This window comes from Ursus arctos, unplaced genomic scaffold (assembly GCF_023065955.2).
Source record: "Ursus arctos isolate Adak ecotype North America unplaced genomic scaffold, UrsArc2.0 scaffold_22, whole genome shotgun sequence".
Lineage (NCBI taxonomy): Eukaryota > Metazoa > Chordata > Mammalia > Carnivora > Ursidae > Ursus > Ursus arctos.
Genome location: NW_026622897.1, coordinates 51,330,604 through 51,348,114, shown reverse-complemented (window position 1 = coordinate 51,348,114; position 17,511 = coordinate 51,330,604).

Below are 17,511 nucleotides of genomic sequence, written 5' to 3'. Positions count from 1 at the left end.
TGATGTAGGAAGATGCTGAACTCACCTCCTCCACAGACACCTATTTATAGAGCAATTTCTCCTGAAGATGACCTGAGGGCTGATTGACAGCTTCTTCACCATGAAAGAAACCACACAGAGAATGGCAGGAGAGACAGAGACATAGTAAGGAAGAGAATCCCCACACCAACTCTGCAAACTGCAGTGGTGGGGATGGATAATACTGAGGGGTTGTAAACTGATTTGTCTGCCCTGAGGCACAGGAAAAAAAAAAAGGTCTTGGTTTAAAAGGGCAACTAGAATATAAAGCAACCAGTCATAGAAGCCTGCCAAACAGTGGGGGAGGTGGCTGGAACCCTCTCTGGGTAACAGGAGCTGGCAAATGTGGATGGAAGCAGGGTCTGGGCATCCTAGCTGGCCTACTGTCACAGTGATCCTCAGAGCCCTAACCCACACCAGCCTAAGCCATCCCTCTAAGGCAGCCCCAGTGTAGCACAAACTGGGACAACCCTGGTCAGTGCTCGCTACAGTTAGAGCCATCTTGCCATGGTGGCATAGGCGTAAAGCACCCTGGAACACCCTACGTCCAAACCACTTTGGCTCCAGACAACTTGCTAAGGTACTCCTGGCACAGATGCACACCTCAGCTCTAGCTGCCCTGCCAGGGTGCCTCTGAATTGAGCACCGTGGAACACCCGACCTGCACCCACTTCAGTTTCAGTAGTGCTTCCAGGGCACTGACTGCACAGAGAATCTCGAGACCACCCCTGCCCACACCCACTCCAGCTTTGGCCATCCAGAGTGCCCTGGAACCCCCAACTCATAACCAGCCAAACTCACCAGGCATAACAGTATACACAAGGGATGACCATAAACAAGACCATTCCTCTAAGTTTAGGAGAAGTAGCTGTTCTGCCTAATTTATAGAAACACAGAGTCAAGCAAAATGAGGAGACAGAGGAATATGCTGCAAATGAAAGAACAAGACAAAACCCCAGAAAAGAACTAAATGAAATGTAGATAACCAGTCTACCTGATAACGACTTCAGAGTGATGGTCATAAAGATGTTCACCAGACTGGAGAGAATAGATGAACTTAGAACTTCAACAAAGAGAAAACATAAAAAAAGGGCCACAGTTTAAGAACACAATAACCTAAATGAAAAACACACTAGAAGGAATCAACAGATTCAAGGATTCAGAAGAACAGAGCAGAGATCTGGAAGACAGGGAAAGGGAGAGCACCTGAGCTGAATAGCAAAAAAAAAAAAAAAAAAAAAAAAATTTAAGATTTTATTTTTTTTAAGTAATCTCTGTACCGAATGTGGGGCTTGAACTTAATCCTGAGATCAAGAGTCACATACTCTACCAACTAAGCCAGCCAGGCAGCCTGGGAAAAAATAATTTTAAAAAGGATAGGCTTAGAGGTCTCTCTCTCTTTTTTTTTTTTTAAGATTTTATTTATTCATTTGACAGAGAGATGGCCAGTGAGAAAGGAAACACAAGCAGGGGGAGTGAGAGAGGAAGAAGCAGGCTCCCAGCGGAGGATCCTGATGTGGGGCTCAATCCCAGAACGCTGGGATCACACCCTGAGCCAAAGGCAGATGCTTAACGACTGAGCCACCCAGGCACCCCAGGATTAGAGGTCTCTTGAGCAACATCAAATGAACAAACATTTGCATTATAGGGGTTCCACAGGGAGAAGAGAGAGAGAAAGGCAGAAAACTTATTTGAAGAAACAAGTGAAAACTTCCATAACCCCAGGAAGGAAACAGGTTTAGGAAGCACATAAAGTTAAAAACAAGATGAACCCAATGAGGTCCAAAACCATGACACATAGCTATTAAAATGTCAAAGTGTAATTTTTTTTTTTTTAAGCAGAGAGAGAAGCAACTAGTAATGTACAAGGGAAACACCATAAGGCTATCAACTGATTTTTCAACAGAAAAATTCCCAGGCCAGAAGAAAGCGGCTTGATATATTTAAAGTGCTGAAAGGAAAAAACATACAACCAACAATATTCTACCTGGCGAGATTATCATTCAGAACTGAGGAAGAGGTAAAGGGTTTCCAAAATAAGTTAAAGGAGTTTTCACCACTATACTGGCCTTACAAGAAATGTTAAAGGGACTTCTTTAAGTAGAAAAGGCCATAACTGTAAGAAATTTATGAAAGGAAAAAAATTCACAAGTAAAAGAAAACATACAGTAAAGCCAGTAGAGCAATCACTTGTGATTTTACTTGTAGTAAAATCACTTATATCTAAAATATTAGTTAAGTGGACTCACAAAAAAATGACAACATAATCATAAAACATGGAGGGTGAGACTAAAATGCAAGTTCCTTTTGAAAGTGTTCAAATTTAAGTGACTATCAACATAATATACCAGGTACTTAGAATGTTACATATGAACTTCATGGTAAGCACAAAGCAAAACCCTATAAGAGATACACGAAAGCCATCAATAACAAGAAAGAGTATAGGAGAAGAAGAAAGGAACAGAGAACTACAAAAACAACCAAAAAACAATTAAAAATGGCAATAATTACATACCTATCAATGATGAAATGTACATGGTCTAAATGCTTTAATCAAATAACATAGGGTGATGGAATGGATTAAAAAAAAACAAGACCCATCTATATGCTGCCAACAAGAGACTCACTTCAGACATAAAGACACATACAGACTGAAAGTGAAGCAATGGAAAAACATATTCCATGCAAATACAAGGGCGAAAAAGCCAGAGTAGCAATCCTTATGTTAGACAAAATAGACTTTAGAAGAAGACTGTAATGAGACCAAAGAAGGGCATTACATAATGATACAGGGATCAATCCAGGAAGAGGATGTAACAATTGTAAACATCAATGCATCCACACTGGAGAAATTATACACATAGAGCAAATATTAACATTTATAAAGGAAGAAATTAACAGTAGGGAATAATAATAGTAGGGAACTTTAACACCCTACTTACATCAAAGGATAGATCTTCTGGACAGAAACCCAATAAGGAAACTGTGACTTTGAACAACACTTCTTAATAAATTTAAGAAGACTGAAATGTCATGCATCTTTTCTGACCACAACAGCATGGAATTAGAAATCAATTACAAGAAAAAACCCCGGAAAAACACAAACACATGGAGGCTAAACAACATGCTACTAAACAATGAATGGGTCAGTGAAGAAATCAAAGAGGAAATTAAAAAAAAATACATGGAGGCAAATGAAAATGTAAACCAATGGTCCAAAATCTTTGAGATGCAGCACAGGCAGTCCTAAGAGGGAAGTATGTAACAACGTAGGCCTTCCTCAAGAAGCAAGAAGAGTCTCAAAGACACAACCTAACTTTACACCAAAAACAGCTAGAAAAAAGAATGACAAATAAAGCCTAAATCCAGCAGGAAAAGGAAAAAATAAAGATTAAGGCAAAGATCAATGACATAGAAATTAAAAAAAAAAAATGCAGTAGAACAGATCGACAAAACTAGTAGCTGGTTCTTTGAAAGAATAAACAAAATTGATTACCCCCTAGTCAGACTTATCAAAAAAAAAAAAAAAGGACCCAAATAAAATCATGAATGAAAGAGGAGAGATCACAACCAACACCACAGAAACACGATTATAAGAGAGTATTATATACCAACAAATTTGGCAATCTGGAAGAAATGGGTAAATTCCTAGAAACATATAAACTACCAAAACTGAAACAGGAAGAAATAGAAAATCTGAACAGACCCATAACCAGCAAAGAAATTGAATCAGAGTAAAAAAATCTCCCAAAAAACAAGAGTCCAGGGCTGGATGGCTTCCTAGGGGAATTCTACCAAATATTTAAAGAATTAACATCTATTCTTCTGAAACTGTTCCAAAAAAAAAAAAAAAAAAAAACAAACCAGAAATGGAAGGAAAACTTCCAAACTCATTCTATGAGGCCAGCAATACCTTGATCCCCAAACCAGACAAAGACCCCACTAAAAAGGGGAATTTCAGACCAATATCCCTGATGAACATGGATACAAAAATTCTCACCAAGATACTAGCAAATTGGATCCAGCAGTATATTAAAAGGATTATTCACTATGACCAAGTGCGATTTATTACCAGACTGCAGGGGTGGTTCAACATCCATAAATCAATGTGATACACCACATTAAAAAAAAAAAGGATAAGAACCATATTATCCTTTCAATAGATGCAGGAAAAGCATCTGACAAAATACAGCATCAATTCTTGATAAAAACCTCAACAGAGTAGGGATAGAAGGAACATACCTCAATATCATAAAGTGACATTTTAACAATGTTCTTCCAATTCATAAGCATTTAATGTTTTTCAATTTCTTTGTGTCCTCCAGTTTCTTTCATAAGTGTTCTATACTTTTTAGAGTACAGAACTTTTACCTCTTTGGTTAGGTTTTTCTTACAGGTTTTGGTGCAGTTGTAAATGGGATCCATTCCTTGGTTTCTCCTTCTGCTGCTTCATTATTGGTGTATAGAAATGCAGCAGATTTCTGCACATTGATTTTGTATCCTGTGACTTTTTTGAATTTGTCTATCAGATCTAGCAATTTTTTGGTGGAGTCTTTCAGGTTTTCTACATAGAGTATCATGACATCTGCAAATAGTGAAAGTTTGACTTCTTCCTTGCTGATTTGGATGCCTTCTTTTGTTGTCTGATTGCTGGGGCTAAGACTTCCTGTACTATATTAAATAACAATGGTGACAGTGGACATACCTGTCTTGTTCCTGACCATAGAGGAAAAGCTCTCAGACAATTTCGTCAACAAATGGTGTTGGGAAAACTGGACAGCAACATGCAGAAGAATGAAACTGGACCACTTTCTTATACCATACACAAAAATAAACTCAAAATGAATGAAATACCTAAATGTGAGACAGGAATCCACCAAAATCCTAGAGAGGAACACAGGCAGAAACCTCTCTGACCCCAGCCATAGCAGCTTCTTACTAGATATGTCTCCAGAGGCAAGGGAAACAAAAGCAAAAATGAACTATTAGGACTTCATCGAGATAAAAACCTTCTGCATAGCAAAGGAAACAGTCAATAAAACTAAAAGGCAACTGACAGAATTGAAGAAGATATTTGCAAATGACTTATCTGATAAAGGGTTAGTATCTGAAATCTATAAAGAACTTATCAAACTTAACACCTGAAAAACAAAAAATCCAGTTAAGTAGTGCGCAGAATACATGAATAGACATTTCTCCAAAGAAGACATCAGATGGCTGATAGACATAGGAAAAGATGCTCAACATCACTTGGCATCAGGGAAGTACAAATCAAAACCACAATGAGATATCACCACACACCTGTCAGAATGGCTAAAATGAGCAACTCAGGAAACAACAGATGTTGGCAAGGATATGGAGAAAGGGGAACCCTCTTACACTGTTGGTGGGAATGCAACCTGGTGCAGTCACTCTGGAGAAGAGTATGGAGGTTCCACAAAAAGTTAAAAATAGAACTACCTTAGGACCCCACAATTGTACTGTTAGTTATTTATCCAAAGGATACAAAATAGTGATTTGAAAGGACACATGCACTCCAATGTATAGAGCACTCCAATGTATAGAGCAGCATTATCAACAATAATCAAACTATGGAGAGAGCCCAAATGTTGACCAACTGATGAATGGATAAAGAAGATGTGGTGTATATATACAATGGAATATTACTCAGCCATCAAAAAGAATGAAATTGTGCCATTTGCAATGACATGGATAGAGCTAGAGTGTATTATGCTAAGTGAAATAAATCACAGAAAGATAAATACCATTTGATTTCCCTCATATGTAGAATTTAAGAAACAAAACAGATGAACATAGGGGAAGGAAAAAAAGAGAGGGAAGCAAACCATAAAAGACTCTTAACTATAGAGAACAAACTGAGGATTGATGGAGGGAAGGGGGTGGTGGATGGGTTAAATGGGTGATGGGTATTAAGGAGAGCACCTGTTGTCATGAGCACTGGATGTTATATATAAGTGATGAATCACTAAATTCCACTCCTGAAACCAATATTACACTATATATTAATTACCTAGAATTCAAATAAAAATTTGAAACAAACACACAAAAAGAAAGATCAGGAAATTCTGTTCCCCAAAAGGTAACTATACATTAAAGAAACTGCCTTTAATTTGAGAAAGAAGAGAAGGAGACCTTGAACTAAGTGTGAAGTACCCAAGATTCTCCTCTTTTGAGAACTAGAATTGCCTTGCTAATTAATTAGTCCATCAAATTTAATATGTTCTATTATGAACAAGAAAAATCACTGAAGTATTTTTACAAGGGCACTGTGAGAATCAGCAGAAAATAAGACTCATAACTTCAGAGCAAGAAATGCATACAAAAAAAAAAAATCATGCCATGAGAGAGGAGTTAAGATGGCGGAGGAGTAGGGGTCCCCTTTTTCAGCTGGTCTCCTGAGTCAAGCTGGATAGGTACCAGACCATCCTGAACATCCACGGAATCAGCCTGAGATGTAGGAAGATACACCTGGATCTCTACAAATGAACACCTCCAGCACTGAGTATTGAGGTACAAAGTGGGGAGCCATGAATCTGCACACAGATATCGGAAGATAAACAGAAGGGGGAGGGAGCCTCCATGCTCAGGCGCTGGGAAGTGGTAGCCACCTGCACTGGGGAGTGGGCGGATTCGCAGACCGGCACCCGTGAGAGAACAGGCTGAGACCGTGAGCCTGGGAACACGCACGACCAATCTGAAAACTGGAGCTCTGGAGTGCGCACGAAGCACACTGAAATGGAGCTCCAGAGCGCGCGGGGGCAGCTGGCAGATGGCGGTGTTAGAAACACAAAGGACAGAGACCTGCCGGTCGTGGAAGTGAGGACTAGGACACCGGCTGTGGGGCACGCATCCCGGGATGCTGCAGGGTTTAGCAGCACCAACAGAAACAGAGTTAAAGAGGCCAGAAGAGCTCAGTGGAGAGCGGTCTGTGATCTCTCTGTTCTGAGACAGAGGCTGGGATTCAGCCACTGCCGCTCTCTCAGAAGAGGCACAGAAAACCGCCAGGGAAAGCCGCCAGAGAACAAAAGCCTGGAAATACCGGCTCACAGTGTGCCCATCCCCATCCCCCTTCACAGGGGACACGAGACTCTACCCAAACAGGGTTGCCTGAGTATCAGGGCCGCAGGCCCCTCCCCCAGAAGGCAGGCTGAAAAATCAAGAAGCCCACGTCCCTAAGGTCTGTATAAAACAAGTGCACACTGCCTCGGTCCTGGTCAATAATTTGGGCTCTGGACAACCCCGCAACCTCTCCTCATCAGAATCATGAGAAGGAGAAATCCCCCCAGCAAAGAAAAGACAATGAGTTGGTGGCCTCTGCCACAGAACTAATGGATATGGATATAACCAAATTATCAGAAATGGAGTTCAGAGTAACAATGGTCAAGATGATGTGTAGACATGAAAAAAATATTAATGAAAATATTAACGAGAATATAGACTCTCTAAAGGCGGAAATGAGAGCGAATCTGGCAGAAATTAAAAAATGCTATGAATCAAATGCAGTCAAAACTAGATGCTCTGATGGCCAGGGTAAATGAGGCAGAAGAACAAATTAGCGAATTGGAGGATGGGATGGTAGAAGAGAAAACTAAAACAGAAACTTGGCTCAAAAAAATCCAATCTCAAGAATGTAGGTTATGGGAGATTACTGACTCAATGAAACGTTCCAATGTCAGAATCATCAGCATCCCCGAGGGGGTGGAGAAAAAGAGAGATCTAGAAGAGATATTTGAACAAATTATAGCTGAAAACTCCCCTAATCTAGCAAGGGAAACAAACATTCGTGTCCAAGAGGCAGAGAGGACCCCTCCCAAGCTCAACCACAACAAACCTATGCCACGTCACGTCATAGTGCAATTCACAAATATTAGATCCAAGGATACAGTACTGAAAGTGGCCAGGGCAAAGAAATTTCTCACGTACCAAGGCAAAAGTATCAGGATTACGTCAGACCTGTCTACACAGACCTGGAATGAGAGAAAGGGTTGGGGGGGCATTTTTAAAGTTCTTTCAGAGAAAAACATGCAGCCAAGGATCCTTTATCCAGCAACGCTGTCATTCAGAATTGATGGAGAGATAAGGACCTTCCAGAATCGCCAGTCACTGATCAATTTCGTAACCACGAAACCAGCCCTACCAGAGATATTAACGGGGGTTCTAGAAAAATAAAAAGGCCCCAAGAGTGATACAGAACAGAAAGTCACAATCGATAGAAACAAAGACTTTATAGGGAACATGACATCATTAAAATCATATCTCTCAATAATCACTCTCAATGTGAATGGCCTAAATGCTCCCATAAAACACCACAGGGTTGCAGATTGGATAAAAAGACATGACCCATCCATTTGCTGTCTACAAGAAACTCATTTTGAACTTAAAGATACATCCAGACTGAAAGTAAAGGGATGGAAAACCATCTTTCATGCCAATGGACCTCAAAAGAAAGCTGGGGTAGCAATTCTTATATCAGACAGGTTGGATTTTAAACTAAAGACTGTAGAGATACAGAAGGGCACTACATTATTCTTAAAGGATGTATCCAACAAGTGGATATGACAATTATAAATATCTATGCCCCCAAAAGGGGAGCAGCAAGATACACAAGCCAACTCTGAACCAGAATAAAGAGACACACAGATAAAAATATGTTAATTGTAGGGGACCTCAACACTCCACTATCAGCAATAGATAGATCACCTAAGCAGAAAATCAACAAAGAAACAAGAGCTTTGAATGCCATACTAGACCAGATGGACCTCATATCTATATCTAGATCTAGATCTAGATATAACACTACACCCCAGAACCAAAGAATACTCATTCTATTTGAATGCACATGGAACATTCTCAAGAATAGACCATGTTCTGGGACACAAAACAGGTCTCAACTGATACCAAAAGACTGAAATTATTTCCTGCATATTCTCAGACCACAATGCTTTGAAATTGGAACTCAATCACAAGGAAAAATTTGGAAGAAACTCAAACACTTGGAAACTAAGAACCATCCTGCTCAAGAATGATTCGATAAACCAGGAAATCAAAAATCAATTTAAACAATTTATGGAGACCAACGAGAATGAAAACACAAAAGTCCAAAACCTATGGGACACTGCAGGCAGTCCTAAGGGGAAAATACATAGCCATCCAAGCCTCACTCAAAAGAATAGAAAAATCTAAAAGCAGTTTTCATATTCTCACCTAAAGAAGCTGGAACAGCAACAGAAGAACAGGCCTAATCCATGCACGAGAAAGCAGTTGATCAAGATTAGAGCAGAGATCAATGAATTAGAAACCAGGAGTACACTAGAGCAGTTCAACAGAACTAGAAGTTGGTTCTTTGAGAGAATCAATAAAATTGACAGACCTCTGGCAAAACTTATCCAAAAGAATAGAGAAAGGACCCAAATTAATAAAATTATGAATGAAAAGGGAGAGGTCACAACTAACACCAATGACCCCATCAAAAAGGAGAATTACAGACAGATATCCCTGATGAATATGGACACCAAAATTCTCAACAAAATCCTAGCCAATAGGATTCAACAGTACATTAAAAGGATTATCCATCATGACCAAGTGGGATTTATCCCTGGGATGCAAGGGTGGTTCAACATTCGCAAATCTATCAGTGTGATAGATTATATCGACAGGAAAAGAATCAAGAATCATATGATCCTCTCGATAGATGCAGAAAAAGCATTTGACAAAATACAGCATCCTTTCCTGATTAAAACCCTTCAGAGTGTAGGGATAGAGGGTACATTCCTCAATCTCATAAAAACCATCTATGAAAAGCCTACAGCAAATATCATTCTCAATGGGGAAAAGCTGGAAGCCTTTCCCTTGAGATCAGGAACACGACAAGGATGCCCACTCTCACCATTATTATTCAACATAGTACTAGAAGTCCTTGCAACAGCAATCAGACAACAAATTGGGATAAAAGGTATCCAAATCGGCAAAGAAGTCAACCTGTCTCTCTTCGCAGATGACCTGATACTCTATATGGAAAACCTAAAAGAATCCACCCCTAAACTACTAGAAGTTATAGAGCAATTCCGTAATGTGGCGGGATACAAAATCAATGCTCAGAAATCAGTTGCATTTCTATACACAAACAATGAGACTGAAGAAAGAGCAATTAGGAAATCCATTCCATTTACAATAGCACCAAAAATCATATATTATCTTGGAATTAACCAGAGACGTAAAGGATCTGTATTCTAGAAACTACAAATCACTCTTGAAAGACATTGAAGAAGACATAAAAAGATGGAAAAATATTCCATGCTCATGGATAGGAAGAATTAACATAGTTAAAATGTCCATGCTACCCAGAGCAATCTACACTTTCAATGCTATCCCGATCAAAATACCAAGGACATTTTTCAAAGAACTGGAACAAATAGCCCTTAAATTTGTGTGGAACCAGAAAAGGCCCCGAATCGCCAAGGAATTGTTGAAAAGGAAAAACAAAGCTGCGGGCATCACATTGCCGGATTTCAAGCTGTACTACAAAGCTGTGATCACAAGGACAGCATGGTACTGGCATAAAACCAGACAGACCAATGGAACAGAATAGAATACCCAGAAATGGACCCTCGGCTCTTTGGGCAACTAATCTTTGATAAAGCAGGAAAAAACATCCAGTGGAAAAAAGACAATCTCTTCAATAAATGGTGCTGGGAAAATTGGACAGCTACATGCAAAAGAATGAAACTTGACCACTCTCTCACACCATACACAAAGATAAACTCCAAATGGATGAAAGACCTCGATGTGAGACAGGAATCCATCAAAATCCTAGAGGAGAACATAGGTGGCAACCTCTACGACATCGGCCAAAGCAACTTTTTCATGACACATCTCCAAAGGCAAGAGAAACAAAAGATAAAATGAACTTGTGGGACTTCATCAAGATAAAAAGCTTCTGCACAGCCAAGGAAACAGTCAAAAACACTAAGAGGCAGCCCACAGAATGGGAGAATATATTTGCAAATGATGCTACAGATAAAAGACTGGTATCCAAGATCTACAAAGAACTTCTCAAACTCAATATGCGAGAAACAAATAAACAAATCATAAAATGGGCAGAAAAGATACAAACAGACACTTTTCCAATGATGACATACAAATGGCCAACAGACACATGAAAAAATGTTCAAAATCATTAGCCATCAGGGAAATTCAAATCAAAACCACACTAAGATACCACCTTACACCAGTTAGAATGGCAAAAATTAACAAGGCAGGAAACAGCAATTGCTGGAGAGGATGTGGAGAAAGGGGATCCCTCCTAAATTGTTGGTGGTAATGCAAGTTGGTACAGCCACTCTGGAAAACAGTGTGGAGGTCCCTTAAAAAGTTAAAAATTGAGCTACCCTATGACCCAGCCATTGCACTACTGGGTATTTACCCCAAAGATACAGACGTAGTGAAGAGAAGGGCCATATGCACCCCAATGTTCATAGCAGCATTGTCCACAATAGCTAAATCATGGAAGGAGCCAAGATGCCTTTCAACAGATGACTGGATTAAGAAGATGTGGTCCATATATACAATGGAATATTACTCAGCTATCAAAAAGAACGATTTCTCAACATTTGCTGCAACATGGACAGGACTGGAGGAGATAATGCTAAGTGAAATAAGTCAAGCAGAGAAGGACAATTATCATATGGTTTCACTCATTTACGGAACATACGAAGTAGGAAGATAGGTAGGAGAAGAAGGGTATAAAGAAAGGGGGGTAATCAGAAGGAGGAATGAAGCATGGGAGATTGTGGACTCTGGGAAGCAAACTGAGGGCTTCAGAGGGGAGGGGGAGGGGGGAATGGGATAGGCTGGTGATGCGTGGTAAGGAGGGCACGTATTGCATGGTACACTGGGTGTTATATGCAACTAATGAATCATGGAACTTTACATCAAGAACCAGGGATGTACTGTATGGTGACTAACATAATATAATAAAAAATATTATTATTAAAAAAAGAAAAATCAGCATGAAATGAAAATAAAAGAAAAATAGCAAAAAAAAAAAAATCATGCCATGGGGTAAGTAAAAAGAGTAACATACTCCAATATGAAGTAATTTTAAAAATTTTAAGCAAGCAACTGTATACTTGAAAGCATACCATGAATAAAAAATTTAAAAACTCAGCAAATATATGAGAAATCAATTGAAAGATATGAAACAGAAAGCAACAGGACTGAATGAAAATGAAAAATACAGAAACTCCCAAGATACATACAAAGGAGAAAAGTTGAATAAGTGGCACAGAGGATAGGAATGTCCACATTCAAAGGGCACCTGGGTGGCTCAGCTGGTTAAGCATCTGCCTTCGGCTCAGGTCATGATCCCAGGATCCTGGGATGGAGCCCTGCATCAGGCTCCCTGCTCAGCAGGGAGTCTACTTCTCCCTCTCCTGCTCCCCCTGCTTGTGTGCTTGCTCTCTCTCTGTCAAATAAATAAATAATCTTATATAAAAAGAAATATCCACATTCAAAAAAAGGATTAGAGAGAACTGTCAATGAACAATCCAAAAAGGACATTTCTTAAAAATCCATTTACAATAGCACCAAAAATAAATAAATAAAATACTTAGAATTAAATTTAACCAAAGAGGTGAAATATTTGTACACTGAAAACTATTTTTTAAAAAAACCTACTAAAAGAAATTAAAGAAGGGGTGCCTGGGTGGTGCAGTCGCTTGAGCATCTGACTCTTGGTTTCAGCTTAGGTCTTGATCTCAGGGTTGTGAGATCAGGCCCTGTGTGGGGCTCCAGGCTCAGTGCAGAGTCTGAGACTCTCTCCATCTCACTCTACCCTCCCCCTGCACTTTCTCTCTCTAAAATAAATAAATAAATATTTTTAAAAAAAGAAATTAAAGAAGACATAAATCAATGGAAAGATATCCCATGTTCATTGATTGGAAGACAATGTTGTTAAGATGACAATATTATTCAAAGTACTCTACAGATTCAGTGCAATCAATGCAATCCCTGTCAAGATCACAAAGACAGACACCTCAACTCTATGGTCAAGTATTCCTCCACAAAGCAGGAAAGAATACCCAATGGAAAAAAAGACCATCTCTTCAACAAATAGTATTGGGAAAATTGGACAGCAACATGCAGAAGAATGAAACTGGACCACTTTCTTATAGCATGCACAAAATAAACTCAAAATAGATGAAAGACCTAAATGTGAGACAGGAATCCATCAAAATCCTAGAGGAAAACACAGGCAACAACCTCTTTGACCTTGGCCATAGCAACTTATTACTAGATACGTCTCTGGAGGCAAGGGAAACAAAAGCAAAAATGAACTATTGGGACTTCATCAGGATAAAAAGCTTTTGCAGCTAAGGAAACAACAAAACTAAAAGATCCCAATGGCACTTTCTACATCTTAAAATTCATATGAATCTCAAGGGATCCTGGGAATCCAGAGCAATCCTGAAAAAGAAGAATACAGTTGGAGGACTCACATACCTCCTGATTTCAAAACTTATTATAAAGCTACAATAATCAAAACAGTATGGTACTAGCATAAAGACAAACTTATAGACCAATGGACTAGGATAGAGAACCCAGTAATAAATGAGTTTATATACGGCTAATTTTCAGGCAAGGATGACAAGACCATTCAATGGGAAAATGACAATCTTTTCAAAAAATGGTGCTAGGAAAACTGGATATCCACATGCAAAAGAATGAAGTTGGACACTTACCTTGCACCATATATAAAAATGAACTTGAAATGGATCAAAGACCTAAAGGTACGAAATAGAACTATAAAACTCTTTGAAGGAAACACAGGGGTAAATCTTTCATGACACTGGGTTTGGCAATGTTTTCTTGGATACAACACCAAAGACAGAGGGAACAAAAGAAAAAATAGACAAATTGAACTTCATGAAAATTAAAAACTTTTGTGCATCAAATGACACTAATCAAGAAAAAAAGGCAAACCACAGAATGGGAGAAAGTATTTTTTTTTTTAAAGATTTTATTTATTTATTTGACAGAGATAGAGACAGCCAGCGAGAGAGGGAACACAAGCAGGGGGAGCGGGAGAGGAAGAAGCAGGCTCATAGCTGAAGAGCCTGATGTGGGGCTCGATCCCAGAACGCCGGGATCACGCCCTGAGCCGAAGGCAGACGCTTAACCGCTGCGCCACCCAGGCGCCCCGGGAGAAAGTATTTTTAAATCATATATCTGATAAGAGATTAATAGCGAGAATATATACAGAACTCCTAAAACTGAACAACTGCAAAAGGAACAACCAGATTTTAAAATAGCCTAAAGGCATTATTAAAGAGGGCATGTGACAGGATGAGCACTGGGTGATATACTCAACTAATGAATCATTGAACATTATGTAGAAAACTAATGATGTACTATACCTTGGCTAATTGAATTTAAAAAAATAGCAGAAAGTAAAATAAAATAGCCTAAGGACTTAAACAGGCATATTCCCAAAGAAGATACATACAAATTGCCAATAATCACATGAAAAGCAGGGCACCTGGGTGGCTCAGCTGGTTGAGCATCCGACTCTTGATTTCAGCTCAGGTGATGATCTCAGGGCTGTGAGATCAAGATTTGAGCTGGTGCAGAACCTGCTTAAAATTCTCTCTCCTCTCCTCTCTCTCTGTTCCCCCACCCCGTGTGCATGCACTCTCTCTCTCTCTCTCTCTCAAAAAAAAAACCAAAAACATGAAAAAATATTTGTCATCACTACTTATTAGGAAAATGCAAATGAAAACCAAAATGTGATACAACCTCACACCTACTAAGATGGCTATTATAAAAAAGATTGAAAATAAGAGAAGCTGGGGAAAATGTGGGGGAAATTAGAACCCTTTTACAGAGCTGTGGGAATGAAAAATGGTACAGCCACTATGAAAAGTGGTATGGCAGTTCCTCAAAAATTAAAAATAGAATTACTGTATTATCCAACAATTCCACTTCTGGGTATATACTTAAAAAATTAAAACCAGGGACATTAATAGATATTTGTGTGCCCATGTTTATAGCAGTATGATTCACAATAGCCAAAAGATAGAAACAACCTAAATGCCCATGGATTGATAAGTAAACAAAACATGGTCTACACACATAATGGAGTATTATTCAGTCTTAGAAAGGAAGGAAATTCTGATGCATGTTACAATATGGATGAGCCTAGAATGGATGAACTTTGAAGTCATTATGCTAAGCAAAATAAGCCAGTCACAATAGGACAAATACTGTATGACTCCACTCATATCAGGTACTTAGAATAACCAAATCACAGAAACAAAAAATAGAATGGTAGTTGCCAGGGACTGGGGGGAGTAATGAGGAGTTATTGTTTAATGGGTACAGAGTTTCTAGGGTTTACTTTCAGCTTTATTGGGGTATAATTGACAAATAAAAACTGTATATATTTAAGCTATACCACTTGATGTTTTGATATACCTATATATTGTGAAATAATCACCTCAATCAAACTAATTAACCTCATATAATTACCATTTTCTTTTTTTGTTTCTTTTTGTGGTAAGAACACGTAAGATTTATCCTCTTAGCATATCTCAAGGATAAAAAAACAGTACTGGTAACTATATCCACACGCTATATAGTTATATTGCTATATATTAGATCTCCAGAAATTATTCATCTTGTATAACTGAAACTCTGTACCCTTTGATCAACATCTCCCCATTTCTTTCTCACCCTAGTAACCGCCATTCTATTCTCTGCTTGCAGGAGTTTGACTATTTTAGATCCCACATGTAAGAGAGATTAGGGAATATTTGTCTATGTCTGCCTTTTTAACTTAGCATAATGTCCTTCAATTTCATCCAAAGTGTTGCAAATGGCAGGATTTCCTTCTTTTTTATGGCTGAATAATATTTCATGCCAGATACTAGACAAGCTACTTCTATGCACTGGATAAACAAGAAAAAAAACCCACACTGAAACAAGGAAGAGACACTGAGACACAATCTTGCCATAAACATCACCCCAAGCATGGAAACGCGCAACCAAAGGAAACTCCCTCTTGCTTCTCTCTGAGGAGCAAAGAGTTTGGATCCTGCATCTGGTTCCCCAACTTTTAAGACTTCTGTCTGAAAGAAGAGCCCCCAAAACATCTAGCTTTGAAAGCCAGTGGGGCTTGTATCTACCAAATCCACAAGGCTATAGCAAACTCAGAGACCATTCTTCAAGGACTCATGTGGACTCACCATGGTGAAAACCCAGGACCCAGTGCAGAGGCAGAAGAGTAAAACACACTCAGTCTTTCCATGAAAGAGGCTTACTTGTTTATCTTAATAGCTGCAGCTAGAGGGGCAGGCTTCAAACTTCACATACATCTCAGGGCCAACTGCAATACTCTTCAGAGAGCACAACAGCTGGTGGGTGCCATCTTTATGTTCTCCCTCTGCCTTGCTCCAGGTCAACAGTATTTCCTAGAAGGGATTCTGAGCACATGTTTGTTGCCCCGATTTTTGTAGCTGCTGCCCAGGGCATGCCCTTTGATCACCTGGCTCTGGTGGCCAATGGGGCTTAAATTCATGGGTCTCACAGGGCTATAACAGAGAAACAATTCTTAACTGGATATTCCCCTAAAACATAGCACAGAGTCAGCAGACAGAAACACCTGGTCTTTCTGTGAAAGAGGCCTATTTGCTTATCTTTTTTTTTTTTTTAAAGATTTTATTTATTTATTTGACAGAGATAGAGACAGCCAGCGAGAGAGGGAACACAAGCAGGGGGAGTGGGAGAGGAAGAAGCAGGCTCATAGCAGAGGAGCCTGATGTGGGGCTCGATCCCGTAACGCCGGGATCACGCCCTGAGCCGAAGGCAGGCGCTTAACCGCTGTGCCACCCAGGCACCCCCCTATTTGCTTATCTTAAAAGCTATAGCCTGAGAGGCAGGCTTTTAATTTAACCTACATCTAGAGGCCAACTGCAATCCTCTCCAGAGACCAGGAAGGCCAGTGGGAACCATCTGCATGCTCTCCCTCTGCCCTAACTCAGGTTGCTGTTGTCTCCAAGAAAGGAGTTTTTACACACATCTGGTAACATGGCTTTTGTGGCTGCCACCTGGAAGACATATCCCTTGATAGCCTTGCTCTGATAACTAGCAGGTTAGTGTTCACAGGTTCAACAAAGAAGTAGCAAACATATAAACAGTTTATAACTGGTTATACACTCAGGGCTCAGTGCAGAGGCAGCAGACAGAAACACCCACTTCCCAGTATTCCCTTGAAAGAGGTATATTTGCATACTTTAAAAGCTTCTGAGGATCTGACCTCTTATTAGCCTGCACCTAGGTGCTGAGATCCCTTTCTCTTTTGGACACTGATAGGTCTTGGCACACCCTCACCTACTGGAGTCACTAAGAACAAACAATCTTGCTTAGACAATCACAAAGGTTTGAGAGACAACAAGAGCTAGGTCAGGGTTGAATAAT